Consider the following 20,519-nt stretch of genomic DNA (forward strand, 5'->3'; position numbering starts at 1 on the left):
GGGGCGGGGAAACACAGGCAACTCCCACATCAGCTAAGGCAGCGCAAGGAAAAAGAGGCCAGCCTTGTAAAGTGCACAGAGAGGGACATGGTGGGGAGTGGTGTCAACAGCCTGGGTTAGGAAGGGGGCCAGACGCCTAGAGCGCAGGCCCCCAGGGACACGGGGGCGGGGGGGGGGGGGGGGGGCGTGCATCAAGCTCCAATGGGCGGGATCCCATCTCAGCCCCTCAAACCACCCAGGGAGCAGGTGCGGCTCTCAGCCCCACTGCGATGACATAACCAACTGGGGCTCAAAGCAGGAGCATGCCAGGGGTCCCGCAGCTGGGCAGGGCCCAGGGACTTTCCTGGGCTGCTCGTTCATGCCCAGCCCTGGAGCAGGGCTGGGGTGCAGGAGGGGCACCTGGCAGCGTTGGGAGAAGGACCAAGGACAGAACTGAGACACAGGAGATGACGGTCCTCACTGCATACGGGGCTTTGGGCTCTTAGGAGCAGGGGCCTCAGAGAAACCAAACCTTCCTTCCTTCCAAAAACCCCCACAGCCCACTGTGTAGGTGGTGGGCTTGCCAGACACTGGGGATCCAACAGAAACAAGTGAGAAACCCTCGCAGTGGGTCTTCCAGGCGGCAGGAGAACAGAGCCGACAATGGTGGCCAATAAATCAACAGGGGACCCCAAAACATTTCACTGGAGTTGTCAACACGTTGTTGTTGTTTTCAGTCACTTAGTGGTCTCCGACTCTTTGCGACCCCATGGACATAGCACGCCAGGCTTCCCTGTCCTTCACCATCTCCCAGAGCTTGTGCAAACTCATGTCCATTGAGTTGGTGACGCTATCCAACCACCTCATTCTCTGTTGCCCCCTTCTCCTCCTGCCCTCAGTCTCTCCCAGCATCAGGGTCTTTTCCAATGAGTCAGCTCTTTGCATCAGGTGGCCAAAGTGTTGGAGCTTCAGCATCAACACATACCATGAGGCAAAGAGGAACTTGGTAGGACATTTTACTAAACACTTTTTATCCACATAAAAATGTGCTGGATGGGGAATACCTGGCTCCGGGCTGAGCCCTTTTCTGGGGTGGCGGTAGGAGGGGGTATCATTTCTTCCTCACAAGCCTCGGAGGTGTGAGCTACCTTAGAGGTGAGTGTACCTGCCCAGGTCATAAGCCAGGATAGGCAGGGCCGATGCCCCTGGTCTGGGGTCTCTCCAAGTGTGTCCTCAGGCAGCCCCAAGAGCCTTGCTGAGTCTTGGCCCAAACACAGGCAGGTCTCAGGACGCCCTCAACCTCATCATCAGTGCCTCCCACATCTACATGACAAGGCCTGCAGCGGGCTAGCCAGCAGCAGATGCAGAGATGGACCAGCGGGGTTGAGGTGGGCAGGGGAGTGGGGGAGACAGCAGCCCAGGGTCATGGGCAAAAGGAGGCGAGAAGGAAGGTGGACTCACGGGCTTCCAGCTGTGTCCCCCCACCCCCCACCCTCATGCTTTGGGGCTTTCCCTACTCAGAACCTGTATTGCTACTGACAATATTTTTCTTTTAATCAATCGGTTTGTTCGCGGGTTGGAAAGACCCCCTGGAGAAGGAAAGGGCAACCCACTGCGGTATTCTTGCCTGGAGAATCCCATGGACAGAGGAGCTTGGTGGGCTATGGTCCACAGGGTCACAGAGTCAGACACGACTGAAGTGACTCAGCACAGCACAGCATGGCTCAGCACTTAAATGCATTTTAAAGGAAAGCATCACTCCAGCGACAGAAATGTAGCCTCCCTGTCACACCTGCGGAGGATGAAGGACACAAGGATTATCTATAGTTGCCAATATTCCCCCAATGCCTTGTCCAAGTATATGCTACCCAAAACCATTTCTAGTTCCTTTGGGTGGTCTACACAGCTGTGCCTGCTCCCCTTAAGTGCATGGTGAGACTTAAAGGCACAGAAAAAGATAAGACTTAGCATTTGCTCCAGGAGCTCACATGGAGATTGGCAGGGGGTGGGGGGAGGTGTGGCACGCGGGCAGAAGACAGAGGGAACAACCAAAGTGTAGTTGTCAAACACATATGTCAGTACCCTATTGATTTGTTTGAGCCAGGTAGGGAAAGAGATAGCCACTGTATTTTTCTCTAGCTTTGAAATGTTCCATAATAAAAACAGTTTCAGGTTTAAAACGAATTAGTGACCTGACCTCTACTGATCAGGAGAAATAAAAGTCCAATGAACTGCCAGAAGGAGAAACTTGGACCTTTCAAGTCATCCACGCTGAGACTGGGGCCAGCAGGAAGTCTGCAAAGATGTGGCCCCCGAAGTGTGCACAAGGCTGCTGTCTGCAAGTTCCAGCCTGCAGGATCCCCAATAAATTGTGAAAGTCACCAACTGTCTGTCCTCAAGATTTCTGCAGGGGCCCAGGGAACAGGTGTTTGTTGACTGAACCAATGAGTAGGCACACAGTGGGGTCAAGACATAGCTGCTCCAGGAAAAGGGGCTCAGCATCTTCAGAACCCCAGTAGCTCCAGGCTTTCAGGGACAGAGGTGGTCACTTCCTGACCCTCCTTCCCCCATCCTGATGTTTCTCCTGAGGCTCCAGGGAACTGTCCTTCCCCATCACAGGAACAGAATTAAACCAGCAAATTCAAATGCTTAAAAATAACTATTCTAGCCAAGCTCATAGGGAACCAATGAAAGAGGGTCCAGAGGTCATACCCCAGGATGGGGATTCAAGACCAGAGGAAAGGGGAGAGTGAAGACAAAGCAGGTCCCCCAGAACCTGCCGTGAGGAGGGGAGCCCTGCCCTCTGCTGTTTACAGGAGGAACTGCACCCAACTGTGGCCCTTGGGAACTTCCCTGACCAGAGGGCTGACCTAGCCTTGATTGAACTTGGCTTCTTTTGCCCTTTGCCCTTGGTGGGGTCTCCAGCACTGGCCTTGCCCATTAGGCTACCCAGGGTGGTGATTCATGTAGTGCCAGCTGAGGCTGTTTTCTAAACACACTCTTCTAAAACAAAATCCTTCATGTCAGCAACCATGGTCCCCACCCTGAAAGGCACAGCAGCCAGAGCTGGCCTGAGAAACGTGCTTAGCCTGCCTCGCAGTGTCTTCTGTGCTCAGGTTGCTACAGAAGCCCTTCCAGGCCAGAGTTTGAGATCCAGGCAGGAGAAGGGTTTTGATCACTTTCTGTGTCTCCCCTCTAGGTGAGGGTGGGGGAAGAGCATTGCTCAGAGGGTGAGGGCATTCGACAGGACACCCAGCTCTCAGGACACAAAAGTCCTCTGATGCAAGACACTGACCTACTAACACCTTAAGTGCCTTGAGCACCTTCAGGTGACCAGGGAGGACCACATAGGATGGAAGTGATGGAGGCAGAAGAATGGGGAACAAGACGCCTGACCAGGAGAGGGACGGGGTGCCCGCTGCAGGAAAGACAGAAAACAGCCCCAGGCAGGCTCATCTGTGTCATGGACCCTCCCGTCCTGTCCTGGTTCATCCTGTTTTCCTTCCTTGCTGGAGGATGTTTACAGCTAATGGAGGGAAGCACCAAACATTTGATGCTTTTGAATTGTGGTGTTGGAGAAGACTCTTGAGAGTCCCTTAGAGTACAATGAGATCAAACCAGTCAATCCTGAAGGAAAGCAGTCCTGAATATTCATTGGAAGGACAGATGATGAAGCTGAAGCGCTGATACTTTGGCTACCTGATGGGAAGTGCTGACTCATTAGGAAAGACCCTGATTCTGAGAAAGGCTGAAGGCAGGAGAAGAAGGGGACGATAGAGGACGAGATGGTTGGATGGCTTCACCGACTCAATGGACAGGAGTTTGAGCAAGCTCTGGGAGATGGTGAAGGACAGGGAAGCCTGGCATCCATGGGGTCGCAAAGAGCCGGACACGACTGAACGACTGAACAGCAGCAACAAACGCAGGGAGAGGGGCTGGTGCAGGGCCCCTGGGAAACGTGCTGATGGAGAGTCACACAGAGAAAAGGCAGTTGTCGCCATGAGCCTGGCAGACGCTGATGGCACTGTCCCTGCTCCCTGCCTGAGTGTCCTGTGTGGCCCTGGGGCCCCAGCGGCCCCCTGTGAGCCTGGGGGACACATGAGGATGGGATGCCCCAAACTGTGCAGAAAGGGATTATGAAGGACATGGATGCTTAGAATGCTGACCACAAGTAAAAGGGACAAGGACAGCGCTCGTCGGAAGTCACGCTCACCGCCTCGACCATCCGGCCACTTGACTCTTTTAAAAGGAGATAAGTCACGCTTAAATAAAGGTCACTGTCACCCAAACACTGGCTCTTTCCTCCAATTCAGCGTGTACACTGTAATGTTTGCTGGATTTATATTCTAAAGGGACTGGTTTCCTTTCCCATGGAGACCCCAGAGCCGGGCTCACTGCCTCACCACACACAGATTTATGCCTCCAACACCCCATCGCAGCAGGAATGGGAGACAGAGTACTTCATCGTAGAATAGTTCAAACACGGCATGGCGCCCAGTCCATAAATTACAGAAAATCCATAGCACAAGGCTTATCGGTAGTACTTTAAAAATACATCTTAAGTTCTGCAGCTGGAGTGATAATTCCAAGAACCCACTTGTACAAACCTATAAATAATGATGGCTTGTCTGTGTTTTCACAGAAGCCGTGATCTCTTTCAGGGCCCATAATTCACTAAATTCGTATGTGGGTTAAAGCTGGTGGGTCCACTGGGGTTTCATGGGGGAAGGGGAAGTTATTTAGGCAATTAGATACTGGCATCCTCACCAGGCCCCATTCTGGAACATTAGCAAGAGCTCCTATGACTTCCATGGCACACGGGGAGACAGCACTCATAAATGTGCTTAGCAGAGGCTTCATCAGTTCAGCGAGTTGGGGTGCAACGAAGATTACTCCTGGTACGTCACATTGTAGTTTTGGGGGATTGCTCACCCTCCTACTTCATTTTTTTGAAGGGTCACCTGGGAGACCCAGGATTTTAGGAGAATGGGCTCTGGGGGTCTATCAGCAGGAGAGAGTGGAGGGGCCGAAATCTCGAGTGAAGTGGGTTCTGTCTCCCACCAGAACCTGAAACACACAGCAAAGACCCAAGGGGGTGGGGCCGCTGGCACTGCATTCAAAAAGGCATGATTCACTCATGCACAGCACATACCAGGCACTGTAGGGGGCAGGGAAGGGGAGGGGAAGGTCCCTCCCCACAACAGCACATGCAAAGGCCCCGGGGTGGAAGTACTGGGCAGTCAGAAGGGCTGAGAAGGGGCTGGGTGGTTGAAGCGCTGAGGGCAGGGTGGCATGCAGGGAGGGTGGGGGACAGGCCCAGGACCCAAGTGGTCTCATGACCCATGGTGCAAAGCACAGATTTTATCCTGGGACGATAAACCCAGAAAGGTCCCCAGCCAGGAAAGAAAGAATGAATTTCTCTTCTCTGGGGAGGTTATGGGAGGCAAAGAGGGGCCGGGAGATGAGGGGGTGGGCTAGGGGCTGCTGCACTGGACTGGGAGAGACACAGGCAGCCTGGAATGCAGAGTGGTGGACGGAGCCCACGTGCATTGTAACTGTGTATGTTCCAGCCACTCTTGATGCAAAGGTACCCAATAGCTGAACTGTAATAAAGAAAATTCCTACACAGGATTACTGTTACAATTCAGACAGTTACCAGCTGATTCCTGTGCTCTGTAATTTGGGCAAGGGGGTTGTTCCTTGAAGTTGGATGTGACTGCCCCCTCTCCCAACACAAATTCATGGAGCTGGTATAACCTGGCCCACCACAGTGGTTTCACCCTGTCCTTACCTAGTGCTCACTGTGGGCTGGACCCTGGGCTAATCAACTTACCCAAGAGTGTAGACGGGAATACCCTCAGATTCCAGCCCCAAGTTACTCATGCAAACACGACTCTAGGCACTACAGGGAAGGCTTTTGTGAACAAAAACTGGGTTATCATCAGCTGCCTGATTGATACCATCAGTCTCCTGATGATGGGAGATTATCCCAGATGATCGGACCTGGCCGTGTAATCACAGGACCCTCAAGGCAGAGGGAAGACAGAAGGGGAGGAGTGGGCAGAGGAGAGACGAGGCATTGGAAGATGCAACCCACCACTGCTGGCCTTGAGGGAGCCACAAGGGAACACAGTGGCCTCTGGAAATGATCCCCCAACAGCCTGCAGGGAAACGGGGACCCAGGTCCTGCAACTCATGAGCTGGATTTGGCTCCCCTCTCAGAACTCCAGGAAGGACCACAGACCTGGCCACACCTCAGCTCCAGCCCATGGGACTCAGAGCAGGGCACCGGCTGAGTCCACCTCCAGCCCAGGGGAGGATACATGACGATAAACAGGCGTCCCTTTGCCTGCAAAGTCTGTGGTCCTCCGTTTCAGCAGTCACACATCCTCCCATCCATTCTCCTGAGTGTCTGAGGCCTCCAGTCCCGGTGTCATCCTCTAGCCACAAGGAGGGTGAGGTTCAGAGGGGAAGGTCGTGCAGCTCTCCAAGGGTCCTTCTCCCACTGCTGCACAGCCCTGGGTGACCCCACACAGACCATTTGCAAAGAGGGATGTGCGCACATCCAAGGTCAACCCAAGACTCAAATGAAGGGTATGACCCATGCCGGGGGACTGGGGAGAGAACCGCCCTGGCATCCCACCTACGGGGCACAGACATCCACCTGAGGGGCAGGGCTCGCTCCTCCCACCAGCCACCTTATTTCCAAATCAGGCATCTCCCAGGTGCAGCCAAAGTTGGGGCACCCAGAAAGGACTCCCCCAAGAGGCACCAAGAACTAGCCTTGTCTTCCACGATAAAAGGCAGAGAACATAAATCCTGAGGCAGGAGAGCAAAGGCTAAGAATCCAGAGGCTGCCAAAGCTGACCACCCAGGTTCAGGGGCAGCTCCAGCAGCTGTGCGACCTTGGGCTACTTACTCCATCTCTCTGAGCCTTGGTTTTCCTCATCTGTCAAGTGGGCACACGCCTCCCATGGAGACATGCAGACAAAGGGGAAGAGCTAAGGACAGGTCAAGCCCTGGCTGCTGGATCATCTCCATTCCCACAAAGGAGATTTCAACCTGGCCTCTCCCACCATGGTAACTCCCACGCAGACCCAATGCAAATGACTGTTACCAAATATTTGTCACTTTCACCGTAATTCTCCAAGTTAGAAATAATTCTGTTCCATAAATGAAAGAATACCTCCTCTTAATTTTTATTATCCCAATGTTTAATCAAGAGGTAAAATATTGAAGCTAATTTACCATGAGTTTTTACTGTGGCTTATAGGGAAAAGGGGGCTTCCCTGGTGGTTCAGATGGTAAAGAATCTGCCTACGATGCAGGAGACCTGGGTTTGATCCCTGGATTGGAAGATCCCCTGGAGAAGAGAAAGGCAACCCATTCCAATATTCTTGCCTGGAGAATTCCATGGACAGAGGGCCTGGCGGGCTACAGTGCATGGGGTCACAACAAGTCAGACACTCACTTTTTCATAGGAAAAACACCAGACAGAAAAGCGATTAAAGCAAAAATAGAAATTTGCAACAAGCCTCACCCATGCCAACATCCTCATTATCTGAGTGCGTAAGAATTAAAAGAAATGTGGCCACAGATGAAAGATAACATTCTCTTCACACAGATGTTCGGGACACTCTTAAGTGGAAAGAGAGGCAGTCCTTCACTCGTACCAGAAACCTCATCGCGGGCAGGGTCTACTTCTGGTCCTTGCCCTGCGGGGCAGCGGCAGTGACCCCACCATCCCAACGCACACAATGCAGGCAGCAGGGCGCCTGCCTGGCTTCCAGGAGACCTGCTGGTGACAGAATGGGACACAGATGGACAGGGAAGCAGGTGAGGCAGACGCTTTGATAGGAGCTTCTAAATTAGGAGTAAGTGTAATAAATTAGGAGGGTGGGAAGGAGGTGACTGCCAAGGGTGCCTGTCTGTACCTATACAAAGTACAAGGGGTCAGTATTGGAGGAGAGGGCCCAGGCGGGCCTCCACTCACCTGTTTTAAGTTTGCTACAGCAAGGGTGTGTTAATAATTGGAAACAGCCTAGAAATACGATGTGCTTTCAGAAGAACAGGGCAGACTCAAATAGAGATGCTGCGAGCTGCTTCCTATAACTCTGGAGGGAAATCAATGCCAAACTGGGGGGTTTTTCTGCAAAAATGGGTCTCCTCTGGGGAGAAACCAGAGGCTCCACGTAAGATCAGATGCTGCCCAAAGGAAGAAGCTTCTAGAGCCCGAGGGCAGCTCTCTCCAGAGGCTGAGAAAAGGCAGGATTTCCCAGGCCCCACCTGCTGTCCAGGCACTCAAGAAGCCCACCTGCTATGTGTGTGGCAGGACATGGGCATGCCCAGAGCAGTGAGCAGATTGCTGCAGGACCAGTCCACACTGGCCGCGGAGGACGGAGTACTAACAAGGGAGTGGACAGAGGGCTGTGGTATGGGGTCTCCGGGGCTGCAGGCCCCTCTGGTCACCACAGCCCCAGCAAACACCCAAGCCCAGCTGGGAGGAGTTGTGTGCAAAGGGTATACACTGCTGCTACTGCTCCTCCTTAAAATAAATTGCAACTGTATTCAGTAGAAATCCCAAAGGCAGCAGGTTGCCTTAATGAAGCCCAAACAGAGGAGGGGTCTGGGGACCCAGTGCCCTGGGCTTATTAAGTCTTGAGATGCATGTCTGTGCAGGTACACAGGGAGGGGCTCCTTCCGGGGTCGGGTGGCAGGGCAAGTTCAGCCTTCAACAGCAGCTGAGCAGCAAGAAGGGGCACCTAGGATTCTCCAAACACCTGACCCTGTGGGCTGGTGTTTCTGGGTAAAAGTGAAAGCGTTAGTTGCTCAGTCATATCTGACTTTTTGCAACCCCATGGACTGTAGCCTGCCAGGCTCTTCTGGCCATGGAATTCTCCAGGCAAGAATACTGAAGTGGGTTGTCACTTCCTTCTCCAGGGGATTTCCCCAATCCAAGGATTGAACCCAGGTCTCCTACACTGAAGGCAGATTCTTTATGATCTGAGCCACCAGGGAGGTTCTCTGGGTAAAAGGGGTTTCTTAAATGCAAAATGAAGTATTGATCAATAAAACCATATAAGTTATCGAATCAGAAAGCAAATTCTTGCCCCAAACCTGCTTCAGTTTAAGGTTCAGGAGACATAGGCTGCCTTGGGGTCACATGTCCACTCCCCTCCCGCAGGCCACCTTTCCTTCTCTGCTAACACATGGCTGGAGCTTTCCATCAGAACCAATGACTCCCTGAGTTAAACATTTTGACTTCTGGAATTCCTATTAAAAATCTGTATTCAGGAGAAATAAATCAAGAATTTGGGATTAATAGATACACACTACTATATATAAAATATACGAACAGCAAGGACAACAAGAACAGCAAGGCAACAGATAGTTGCCTGTATAGCACAGGAAACTATAGTTAATATCTTGTAATATTGGAAAATGGAAAAGTATCTGAAATACATCCATCTATTTACATGTGTAACCGAGTCACTTTGCTGTATACCTGAAACAAACACAACATTGTCAGTCAACTATACTTCAATGTAAAAAAAATCTGTATTCTACCTCATACTATTCACAGAAGTATAGCAGATTAGAAACAAATGTAAAGAAAAAAGCTATACACTCATCAAAAGGAAACGGGTGGAGGTGTTCATGAGTCAGTTATCCTGGTTTGCCCAGGACTCAGCGGTTCTCAGGACATGGGAGTTTCAGCGCGAAAACCAGGACCACCCTGAGCATCCTGGGACAAGACATTCACTCTAAATTTGAGGCAGAAAGAGACTTCTTGAAGAAGACACAAAAGGCAAAGACGTAAAGAAAAAGCTTAATGAACTTGACTACGTCAAAGCTGAAAACATGGAGGTGAAATGTACAGCTTGGTGGTGACAGAAGTATATTATAGGTTTGAAAGTTGCTAAGAAAGCAGATTGTAAACATTCTCATGACACATACACACACACACACAAATTATAACTATTTATCATAATGAACACTAACCAGACTCATTGTGGTGGTCATTTTGCAATATATACAGTGAATCATTATATCATTTACCTAAAATGTACATGTTATATGTCAATTATACCTTTAAAGAGCAAACTAAAACTTCTACTCAACCAAAGACACAATAAACAGAATTAAAAGCCAAGCCACAGGGAGAGCAAATATCTCTGCAAGCAAGCAGATTAGAACCCAGAATACACACAGAGCTCTCAAGACACCAATCACAAAAAAGAAACCAACAACCCCACAGAAAAGAAGCAACTCACGAAAAGTGAATCCACATGGCCAATTAACATAAGAAAAACCTTCTCCAGAAATTGAGAGAATACAAATGAAACCAAGAAAATCCCCCTCTTCTGCTGTGGGACTGACAATATTTAAGAAATTGAACGAGAGAACTTTTCAGACACTGCAGATGGGAGTGATACAGCCACTCTGGGGAAAAATATTGCTAAACCAAGAGAAATTTACAGGCTCAGAAATTCCACACCTTAGAACAAGCCCTCAAGACAAACTCGTGTATAAGTGCACGAAGAGGATGCTCAGAGACACAGCCTGTAACAAGAGGGACTGGGGACGCCCTCCATGGGCAGCAGCCACAGAAAGGTTGCAGATGGTGGAATATTCTAAATCAAATAGGAAGACTCTACGAACCCAGATAAACCTCCCAGACATGCTGCTGAATGAAAACAGTAAGTTTCAGAACAAGACGGCTGTATTCAGACACCATCTCTTTAAAACATGTACAGGAAACCATTCTGTACAGCTTCTATCAAGATCCCCCACACACACATGAAGACAGTCTGGTGGGAAAAGATTCACGGTAACAGGGGTTCTCTCCCAGGAAGGAGAGGAAGGAGTCACTTTCACTTCCCACTTGGAGAAAGTTTGCGACCCCATGGACTATAACCCATCAGGCTCCTCTCTCCATGGAATTCTCCAGGCAAGAATATTAGAGTGAGTTGCCATTTCCTCCTCCAGCGGATCTTCCCAATCCAGGGATCAAACTCGGGCCTCCTGCACTGCAGGCAGGTTCTTTACCACTGCACCAACTGGGAAGCCCATTCATGAAATACTAGAGTAATTATATATAATTTTTTTCTCCAAAGAAACCTGTTGCCCGCCTAGAACACCTCAGGCGTTCATCTGACAAGTATTTACCAGCTACAGACAGACCCATTCTAAAACCTGAGGATCACTCATTTCCCTTCAACCAAAAATGGAGCCATAGACCAATTAATCTGGCCAAGCTCATCCGCCATCCTTAAGGGGGTGAGGACCACTTTGCCTGGATGCAGAATACGTGGCAGGAGAATGCCCCGGGGAAGGGGACAGGAGGAGAGGGAAGAGCTTGGCCAGACCCTCACAGGGTCTTCCACTGCTGCCTGGAGGTGGCAAACCCTGCCTTCGCCTCCCAGTGCACACCTGTCACAAGAGAGACGACTGAGGCTGGAGGATGATCCAGATGCTGGGAGGAGGGGGGACTCTCAGGTCAGGTGCACACAGGTGTGGGCTTCGCATATTGCTGGGGGTGGGGCACTGGAAACATGCTGGGGTTTGCAACACCCAGCACCGACTCTCCTCCCGCTGTCATCCCGTTAGGGGAAACACTGACTGGAACCTGGCCAGGCAAGAGAATAACCACTTGTATGAGTTATCCTAACAATAGGAGGTCCTGGAAAAGAACGTGGAACCAACAAGCTACCATCAACCATAAGAATTTGGGAAAGCAGAGAGAATTTGCCAGTCTGTACATCCTACCAACCTCCCAGAATCCTCCTTGCTGGAATCCACCTTGGCTGACCAATGTGTTCACCACCAGGACGGACCCTGAGTCAGAGTGACTGGCCAGAGACAACCCGGGAACTAACCCCATCGCCATAAAACCTGAGACTGTGAGCCACATGGTGGAGCCGTGCTCCTGGGTTCCCTTATCCTGCTGCTCTCTGCTCAGGCACCCCTTCCCAATAAAGTCTCTTGCTTTATCAACACATGTGCCTCCTCGGACAATTCATTTCCGAGTTTTAGATAAGAGCCCGCTCTCGGGCCCTGGAAAGGGTGCCCCTTCCTGATTTCCTTGGGGCTGGGGGAAGAGGGGTCTCAGGTCTGGCTACTGAAGGGACGCAGGCTCCATCCTTGCCTGGGACTCGCCCGTGCACCCCCACTCCCATTCCCAAGGGCAAGTGGTGTGACCCAGCCTGAGCCCCAGACAGGCAAGAGGACACTAGTTGAAGCTATGAGGTCACTCTTTGAATCTCCAGCTTCCTGAATTGCTTGTCACTTGTTAGCAGGAAGGCCTCCACGGTACAGGGGGTCATCCTGACAATTTCAAAAGAGTTTAGCAGCTCAGTCTCCTAACTCTGAGCCCTTGTGTGAGCCTGGGAGATGGGGCATTGCATTTCCAACTGCCTCCTGCAGCCCCTAAAGCCACAGCCTGTAATGAACACCAGCTGGGACATGCCATGCTCTCATCAATCACTCCTTTCCCTTCAAAAAAAAAAAAACTAATTTGGTACAGAAATATCCTAGTATGAGTCAGGGCTTCCAAATCAACTTTGAAGTCCAGAAGAATATTTGTTCCTAAATTCACGCTGGCCACAGAAATAGTCCAAGAGCCCATCAGGGTTGGGAGTAAGGACTTGCCCCAAGCAAGCTCTGGGAAGCAGCTGCAGAGACTGAAAGGGTAGAACTACAGGTGGCAGCCCGACAAATTCTCCCAGTTCCAGAGGTGAGAGAACCCCCCGTCAAGGTCCAGCCATCAGAATGCCCAGAGCGGTGGGCACACAGCCTAGCTGTACCCTGGTCTCTGGAACCTCGCTCTGAAACTTGGCAGTTGGACCAACAGAGAAAGGCAACAGTGAAACCAAAGCCTCAGCCCCACACCAGGGACTCTCAGATGGGAGGCTGCAGGCTGCCTGCCCACCCCAGCTCCAGACTCAGATAGGCAGAGGCCTACTTGGCACATCCTTGAAGACGTCAACAAGCCTGTCCAAGTGGACGTGGCCTCCTCTCCCCAAACCCCTCACCCCCTGACCAGTCTCCCCACTCCTCCAACCAAGCCTACCACAGCTTCATAGATGGAACCCCAACCCACCAGGCTTAAGACACAAAACCTATGGCAATCCTGGATTTCAGACCCCCAAGGCTTCAGCAGGCCCTATGGGCTCCAGCCCCTGTGCTGCCCACTTCCACCACCACTGTCCTCCCTTCAACTGCAGGTGGCCCCTCCCCACCAGGAGCCTGGTGCCACAGGACACCACCGGCTGGTCATACCATTTCTGAGGCTAAAGTGCACTGATGGCCTTAGATTGCACACGTGGAACCCCCACCACTCATCAACAGGTCCAGGGCCTACCAGCCATCTGGCCAGGCATGGGTCCTCATCTCCCCTCACCTGGGGTCTCCAGCCTCATGAGCTTCTTCTGGCCCCCAACTCCACCAAGCCAACTCCATGCAGGGCCACTGCCTTTCCTCCTGCTGAAAATGCTCTCACCCCCTCTCCTCACATGGCTCCTGCTTCTCCCCATTCAGGTCTGCACCCAAACATCCCTCTTTAAGACCCTCCCTTGCCACCCCCCACCCGCCACCCCGGTCTTCTTCTAACATTTCTCTGTAGACAGATTGGGCTCCCCTCACCAGAATTAAAGCTCCCTGAGGGCAGGGAGCTGACCCCCTGCTCTGCCGCATCCCCAGCATATAGGTCAGCGCCTGAGCCATTTTCAGCAATTAATACAAACATCTGCCGGCCGTCTCTCAGTTGGCTTTCTCCTTGGCGAAAGTGGGTTAGCAGCGGCTGAGCCCAGCATCCTTCAAGGCCCGGGCAGAAGCCATAGAGCTATTTTAAAAATGCCAAAAAACTGAAATGAGCATGTGGGGCAGGAATTGCATCATGTCCACAGGCAGGTCATACACTTGTGACAGCTCTGAATACGCTGCCAAGCTGAAGGTCAGGATGTGAAAGGTCTGCTCTCAAAATCTGACCCCAAAATGCTTCGCTACAAACTCAGTGCCAAAGTATTGCACGGGTTGCGGGGGCGCTGCTTTCAGGGGAGGAAGCTGACACTGGTGCAGTGTGCCGACACTCCCCTTGTGCAGCCATGGGCTGAGGGCGCTTTCGACCCCACTAGAGGGTGAGTGCGCCCCCTCTCGTTCACCACCTTACCCCCGGGCTCTGCACAAGGTCTCCCGTTAGCAGGTGCTTGATACTAATGCTGGGTGGAGTCAACAGAAGGGCCGTCCAACCCCTAGATGGGGCTCCACTCACCACACGGAGGTGCCCCGGAGCTTCTGTGTGGGCCTCTCATATGACTTCAGGGCACCGCAGAGGGTCTGGCACGTAACAGGCTCTCAAATGACGCCTGCTGGTCTCAACAACCCCAGAATCCCATCCTTCCCGACTCTATAACTCCAGGTATCTCAGAGTTCCCCAACCTCCGCACGGTTGCCCTGGTCCTGGGCATTCTTTTTCTTTCTTTTCTGGGGAGGGGGGGTGTTGGGGAGAGGGGAGCTTCCCGAAAGTCACAGGATATTTGGCAGCATCCCAGGCTTCTCTCCCACAAGATGCTTCGGGGGACATCCCCCTGTTGAGAACCACCGGTGTTTCTAATCCAGAGTTCCCAGACCGGCCTGAAATCACCTGGGGCACGGCTTAAAAATACAGATTCCAGGAGATTCTAAGGGGCAGGCCTAGGATTGGATTCCCCAGAGAATTCGAACACTGGACTAACTCTCTTTGGGCTGCCCCAGTGTTCAGCCTAGTCACCAACTATACCAACCTCCACGGGATCCAGGCAAAGCTCTTTGGCCCCCTCAAGGGGAGATCTAATCCTCTGTCCACTCCCAGGTCCTCTCCCCTGGCCCAGGGGGAGCCCGCACCGCTTCCAGCTTCTCTTAGCTCCTCTCCGGAGATCCTGTCCCTTTAACTTGGCTGGACCGGCTCCAGGAGCAGGTGTCTATCCGCAGGGGCCCTGGCAGCGCCTGCCTGCACAAGTGGAGGGAGGCCCGCGATCCTCCCTGGGGGGACAATGAACACATGTGGAACTCTCACCAGGTGGCAAGCGCTACTTACGTGATCCCAGCTACTGCCCCAAGACTTAAGTGTTGGATCGCACCCCATCTCACAGACGCAGAAACTGAGGCACAGTGAAGTCCAGTGCCGTGAGCACCGGGTCACGCAGCCACAGAAGCCTTCTCATCCCGGGACCGCCGACCCCAGCAGGGCTTTGGACCACTGCGCCCACTGCCTGCCCTTGTTGTTTGGGAACGGAGTCGCCCGCCTTGGCTGCCGGGACAGCCCGAGCCAGGAGGCGCCACCTCTGTGCTGGGGGCGCAGCGGATATCCGAGACATCCCGCAGCGGTCAAGGGCAGGACGCAGGCTCCCGGCCCACCGGCCCCCAGCCCCACGCCCGCCCCTCGCGCCGCGCGCTTACCTTGCGCCGGGCCTCGAGCGGTGGCGGCGGCGTCCCGGGCCCCGAAGGCGCGCAGCAGCGAGCGCACGGGCGCCGGCCAGCGGGCGCGCCCCCCGCCCCGCCCACGCATCCCACCGGAGGGCAGCTCCGGGAGGCGTCCACGGGGCAGCCCAGCGCCGCGCAGAGCCCGGGGCTGCGGGAGGGCCGGGGGCGGGGCGGGGGCGGGGCGAAGCCGGGGCTGCAGGAGGGCCGGGGGCGGGGCCGGGGGCGGGGCCGCCACTCGAGGCCAGCCTCTCCACCTCGCGGGGGCGCCGCCGTGACCTTGATCTAGGGACCCCTCGCGCTCCGCAGCCCAGGATGCTGGACCTCAGTGTCAGGACGCTCTGGACACGTTAAAAAGACAGCCGGGCCGGAGGTGGACCGCCCGCTTAAATTACCTTGTAAAGAGATTGCCCAGTTGAGCTGCTGTGCGACGCTGGCCCCCGAGTCGCTTGACTTCTCTGAGTCCCAGTGTTCACGGGCTTGGGGAAGGTGAAAGATGAGAGTGAGCCTAGCTCTACACGGGGCCTGACCCTCCGGATGTGGGCGGCACCTTGGCCGCCTTTGGTGTAACTGCTGTGAAATGCAGAATGAGCTTCTCATTAAAAAGGTAATAACAACATACTATTTAGCTTGATGAGAACTAAGTGCCCAGGCCCCCCTCCCAAGGCCCTCTTAGCTCTCCTCCCATCACAACCCTTTCTCCACTCTCAAGCACCTGGGAGCCTTCAGTCCCGAAAAGCTAAGGATGTCCAGCTCACTTTGAGGTGGAGGTTGCCTGTGAGGTAGAGTCTCTGGCCTGAAATGGGCTCAGGGACCGCGTCAGCACCAAAGCCATCAGACTGACTCACTCAGTGTAACAGGCATAGGTCCTGAGAGCCCCAAAGGTGGTCACCTCCACCCCATCCCCATCACTGAGAGCTTTCCACGTGCAGCTCTGCTCAGGGCCTCAGAGGTCCTCCTATTCAGGCCCAGCAGCAAACATGAGCAGGTCCATTTAACAGATGCAGAAGGGTAGGCAGCAAAAAGGAAAGCCTGGTCCACAGCCATGGGGATGTTGAATGCAGTTGCGGGCACTGGGATGGAGCCAGCAGTCCCACCCATCTGCATCCTCCCTGGGACACACACAACTGGCTGCTTCCAGCATCTCCCCCACTGGAAGGCAACTCACTCTCATCTTCAGAACTTTGTGAGAATAATAAGTTACCAGCTAACATTATGTGGCACCGTGATGTGTAGTCATACATTCATTTGCTCTTTATGACAAACCCTTGAGCAGGTTGCAGTTACTATCCCCACTTCTGTTGTTGTTCAGTTGCTAAGTTGTGTCCGACTCTTTGTGACCCCGTGGACTACAGCATGCCAGGCTTCCCTGTCCTTCACTATCTCCCAGAGTTTGCTTAAACTTATGTCCATTGAGTCAGTGATGCCATCCAACCATCTCAACTTCTGTCATCCCCTTCTCCTCCTGCCTTCAATCTTTCCCAGCATCTGGGTCTTTTCCAATGAGTTGGCTGTTCGAATCAGGTAGCCAAAATATTGGAGCTTCAGTTTCAGCATCAGTCCTTCCACTGAATATTCAGGGTTGATTTTCTTCAGGATCTACTGGTTTGATCTCCTTGCTGTCCATGGGACTCTCAAGAGTCTTCTCCAGCACCACAGTTTGGAAACATCAATTCCCCACTTTACAGATGAGAAAATACAAGTTCCAGGAGAGCTGAGACCTTGTCACATCTATTGCTTCATCTACTAGCTCTTGTAAGAGAGCACAATAATCACCCCCTATTTTTAGAGGAGGAAACTGAGTCTTAGAGAAATGAGGGAACTTTCCCTAGGAAGTTAGGGTGAGAAAGCATCAGGATTCAATTCCCAGTTGACATCTCAGTGCCCTTGCTCTCCGCCATGCCCACTTGGGCATGCCCTGATGAACTCCTACTCATTCTATAAGGCTCAGTCTTAGCACTGCCTCTGCTCTTCAGCATCCCTGTTTCTCCTCCCTATGCACTTGGTTCTCCTGTGTCCATGCCCCCAGCATAGAGTGCACCTTTTGTTGGGCACTTGGTGGCTCAATGGTAAAGAGTCTGCCTGCAGTGTGGGAGACCCGGGTTTGAGCCCTGTGTCAGAAAGATCCCCTGGAGAAGGAAATAGCAACCCACTTCAGTATTCTTGCCTGCAGAATCCCATGGACGGAGAATCCTAGCAGGCTATAGGCCATAGGGTCACAAAAAGTCAACATGACTGAGCAACTTCACTTTCACTTTCACTTTCTGTTGGGCATTGTGCCATCAGATACCCACATACCTGCCCCATCCCCACTGGGCTGGTCTTCTAGGAGACAGGTGTTGATCCTAGTCACTGCCTTCCAAGGCCCACTCAGGGTCAGTGAGCATATGTTTTGCAGCCTCTGTCTTTCTCTGCTAGTAAAAAGGGAAAAAAATCCATTTGCCTCTGGGAAGCTTCCTCCCCAGGGCTGGTAGAGCCAAGTTCCCTCCCTCCCAAATGCCAGGGGTGGGCTCATGACCCATTCTGAACAATCAGCATAGTCTATCCATCTGACCTCGATGATCAGGAAAGTTTGTTCAGAGAGGTATACTCTTGAGACTTTCAGTGGGTGGGGAGAGAAACCCTTTTAATCCACTGGCCCTGATTCTGGGATCAGGGATTCTGAGAGCCATCACATGCTTCAAAATTGAAAAGACACAGAAGGGGGAGGATTCCAGAGGTGCTGGGGCTGAGTATCTGGATCCAGCTTTGCCTGAAGGCAGATCCATGTAGGGTTAGAATTTACAGTCACACTCCCTGCAGTCTCCTTTCCACTTCATCCTTTGTGGGAAAGAAGTCATTAGAAAGAGAGAGTAAGTAGACAGATGTTTAACGTAATCACAAGTCAAAAGTGTACTTTGGGAAATCCACAGAATGGGAGAAAAATATTTCCAAATTATACATCTGGTAAGGGGTTAATATTCAGAACATATAGAGAACTCCTAATATTGAAAACCAAAATGAAACAACCTAATTCAAAAATGGGCAAAGGATTTCACTAAATAAACATTTCTTCAAAGAAGATTTACAATGGCCAGGAAGCACATGAAAAGGTGTTCAGCATCATTAGGGAAATAGAAACCAAATCTGTAATGAGACATCACTTCTCACCCATTAGGATGGCTACTATGGGATAAGAATAAATGGCAAGGGTTGGTGAGGATGTAGGGAAATTGCAAGCTTTCTATATTGTTGATGGGAATTGACAGTGAAATAGTAAAGATGTCATTTAAAAAAAAATTAAAGGTACTAGGACAGGTCTCCCTCTCTCAATATCCTTCTCTCTCCTCCCTCCCCACCTCCCAGTCCTTCCAGCCCTCTCTCTGTCCTTCTGTCCCTCCTTCTCCCTCCCTCTCAGCTCCTGGGCTCCCCTGCCTGTCCACAGACCAGTGCCTTCAACACCTCGTATCTCTTTGCAGGTGACATCATGCCAGACCACAGGACAGGACCGCAGGGTCTTACTCAACCTGCACAACAGGGAGTGCAGCTGACCAGCCTCATCTGGGGCCAGCACATGCCCCGTACCAGCTGCTGTGGTCTGGGGATGGGTCTCTGGTCTCTCGGGGGCTGAGCAGTTTCTTTCAGGAGAGCATGTGACAGGGTGGCGGGGGAAAGCATGACGATCATTCACATTTATGGAACACTTCCTACTGCCGGCCGTGCTAAACACTTTATCCCAGTTAATCTTTACAACAATCCAAAGAAGGGATTACGACTTATCCCCTCTTACAAATCAGGAAACGGAAGCTCACAGAGGTTACTGAGGCCCCACGGCTAATGCCTGGATGACCAGGCTCAAGCCTGGGAGCTGGGCTCCGGGACCCACGCTCCTGGCCACGGAACATGTTACTTGTAGGCAGTTGGGAGGCTGAATATAGGCTAGTCAGGCCCTGTGAGGAACCCAGAGTCCTAAGACCCCAGCAGCCCTCTCCCAGGCCCCTGAAGGCCCATTAAGACCAGTCCTGTGTGCAGCATCTCCCGTCCACAAGGGCCCACAGGTGTACTGATTTAGACCAGAGTCCCAGCAGGCTGGCAGTAGGTGCCCCGCAACAGCCCCTTCCTGGTAAAGTGGACAGACACCCTAGGACCTCCCACAGACTGTAGCAATGGAAGGGCCTGGAATGTCCGTGAATGTGACTGGACCATGGAACAGAGGAGGGGCAGCAGGAGGCCCTGCTGATGCGGGGTGGGACAGGCCAGGGCTACGAGGGGCGGGGCAGCTGGGGCTCCCTCCAGCCACAACAAATGGACATCCACTTGGCCCAGCCGTCCAGCCCCACACTGGAGTCCACTCACTCAGCTCCAAGGGGCCAAAGTCCAAGAACATCAGGCTGGATCAGAAAGGGGATGCATGAGCTCACGAGAGTCCAGGAGGAGGGTGCGAGGAGGCACAACTAGATCCAAGAGTTCATATCAAGAGACCTTTGTTCTCCTCTGCATGAGCCCAGTAGCTGGTCTTACACCCATGGCCAGGGACTGCCTCTGAACCAATTGTTATCCCCAAGGGATGGAAGGTTTACTGATTGGTCAGGACTGGTGGCCCAGGGGAAGGGATGGAGATGGGGTAGGACCTGCTCACCTGGCCCTCAGGATCTGAGATGGGGGAAAGGGAGGTGCTCCAACCACTTGGGGGAGGGGTGGGGCACAAGAGGACCCAAGTGCTGGCCCAGAACACTGCGCTCCAGGCCAGTTCCTCTTGCTTCTAAAGATCTGTGCTAGAGCGTGCTGTTCCGAGCCACGTGTCAGAGATAAGTAGGGCAGTTTGGCTGTGACCAGAGCCGCTCCAGGGTGTGTGACCTGGGCAGTTACCAAGGTGGCACTAGTGGTAAAAGACCCATTTGCCAATGCAAGAGACATGTATCCCGTCCCTGGGGTTAGGAAGATCCTCAGGAGGAGGGCATGGCAACCCACTCCAGTATTCTTGCCTGGAGAATCCCATGGACAGAGGAGCCTGGCGGGCTATAGTCCATGGGGTTGCAAAGAGTCGGACAGGACTGTGTGACTGAGCACACCCGCACCACACTCAGACGGGCCGGTCCGTG

General features: G+C 52.7%; 1 protein-coding gene across 1 annotated transcript in view; it reads right to left on the reverse strand.

Annotated features, from left to right (window-relative positions):
- PHACTR3 (phosphatase and actin regulator 3) overlaps positions 1 to 15,515 on the reverse strand; it is a 206,431-nt gene extending 190,916 nt beyond the window's left edge. The window contains exon 1 of the mRNA XM_019972105.2: positions 15,418 to 15,515. The gene's annotated coding sequence lies outside the window, so the exon portion shown is untranslated. The remainder of the gene's footprint in view (positions 1 to 15,417) is intronic.
- Between the last annotated feature and the right edge of the window lie 5,004 nt (positions 15,516 to 20,519).

The sequence above is a fragment of the Bos indicus genome, chromosome 13 (genome assembly GCF_029378745.1).
Source record: "Bos indicus isolate NIAB-ARS_2022 breed Sahiwal x Tharparkar chromosome 13, NIAB-ARS_B.indTharparkar_mat_pri_1.0, whole genome shotgun sequence".
Classification (NCBI taxonomy): domain Eukaryota; kingdom Metazoa; phylum Chordata; class Mammalia; order Artiodactyla; family Bovidae; genus Bos; species Bos indicus.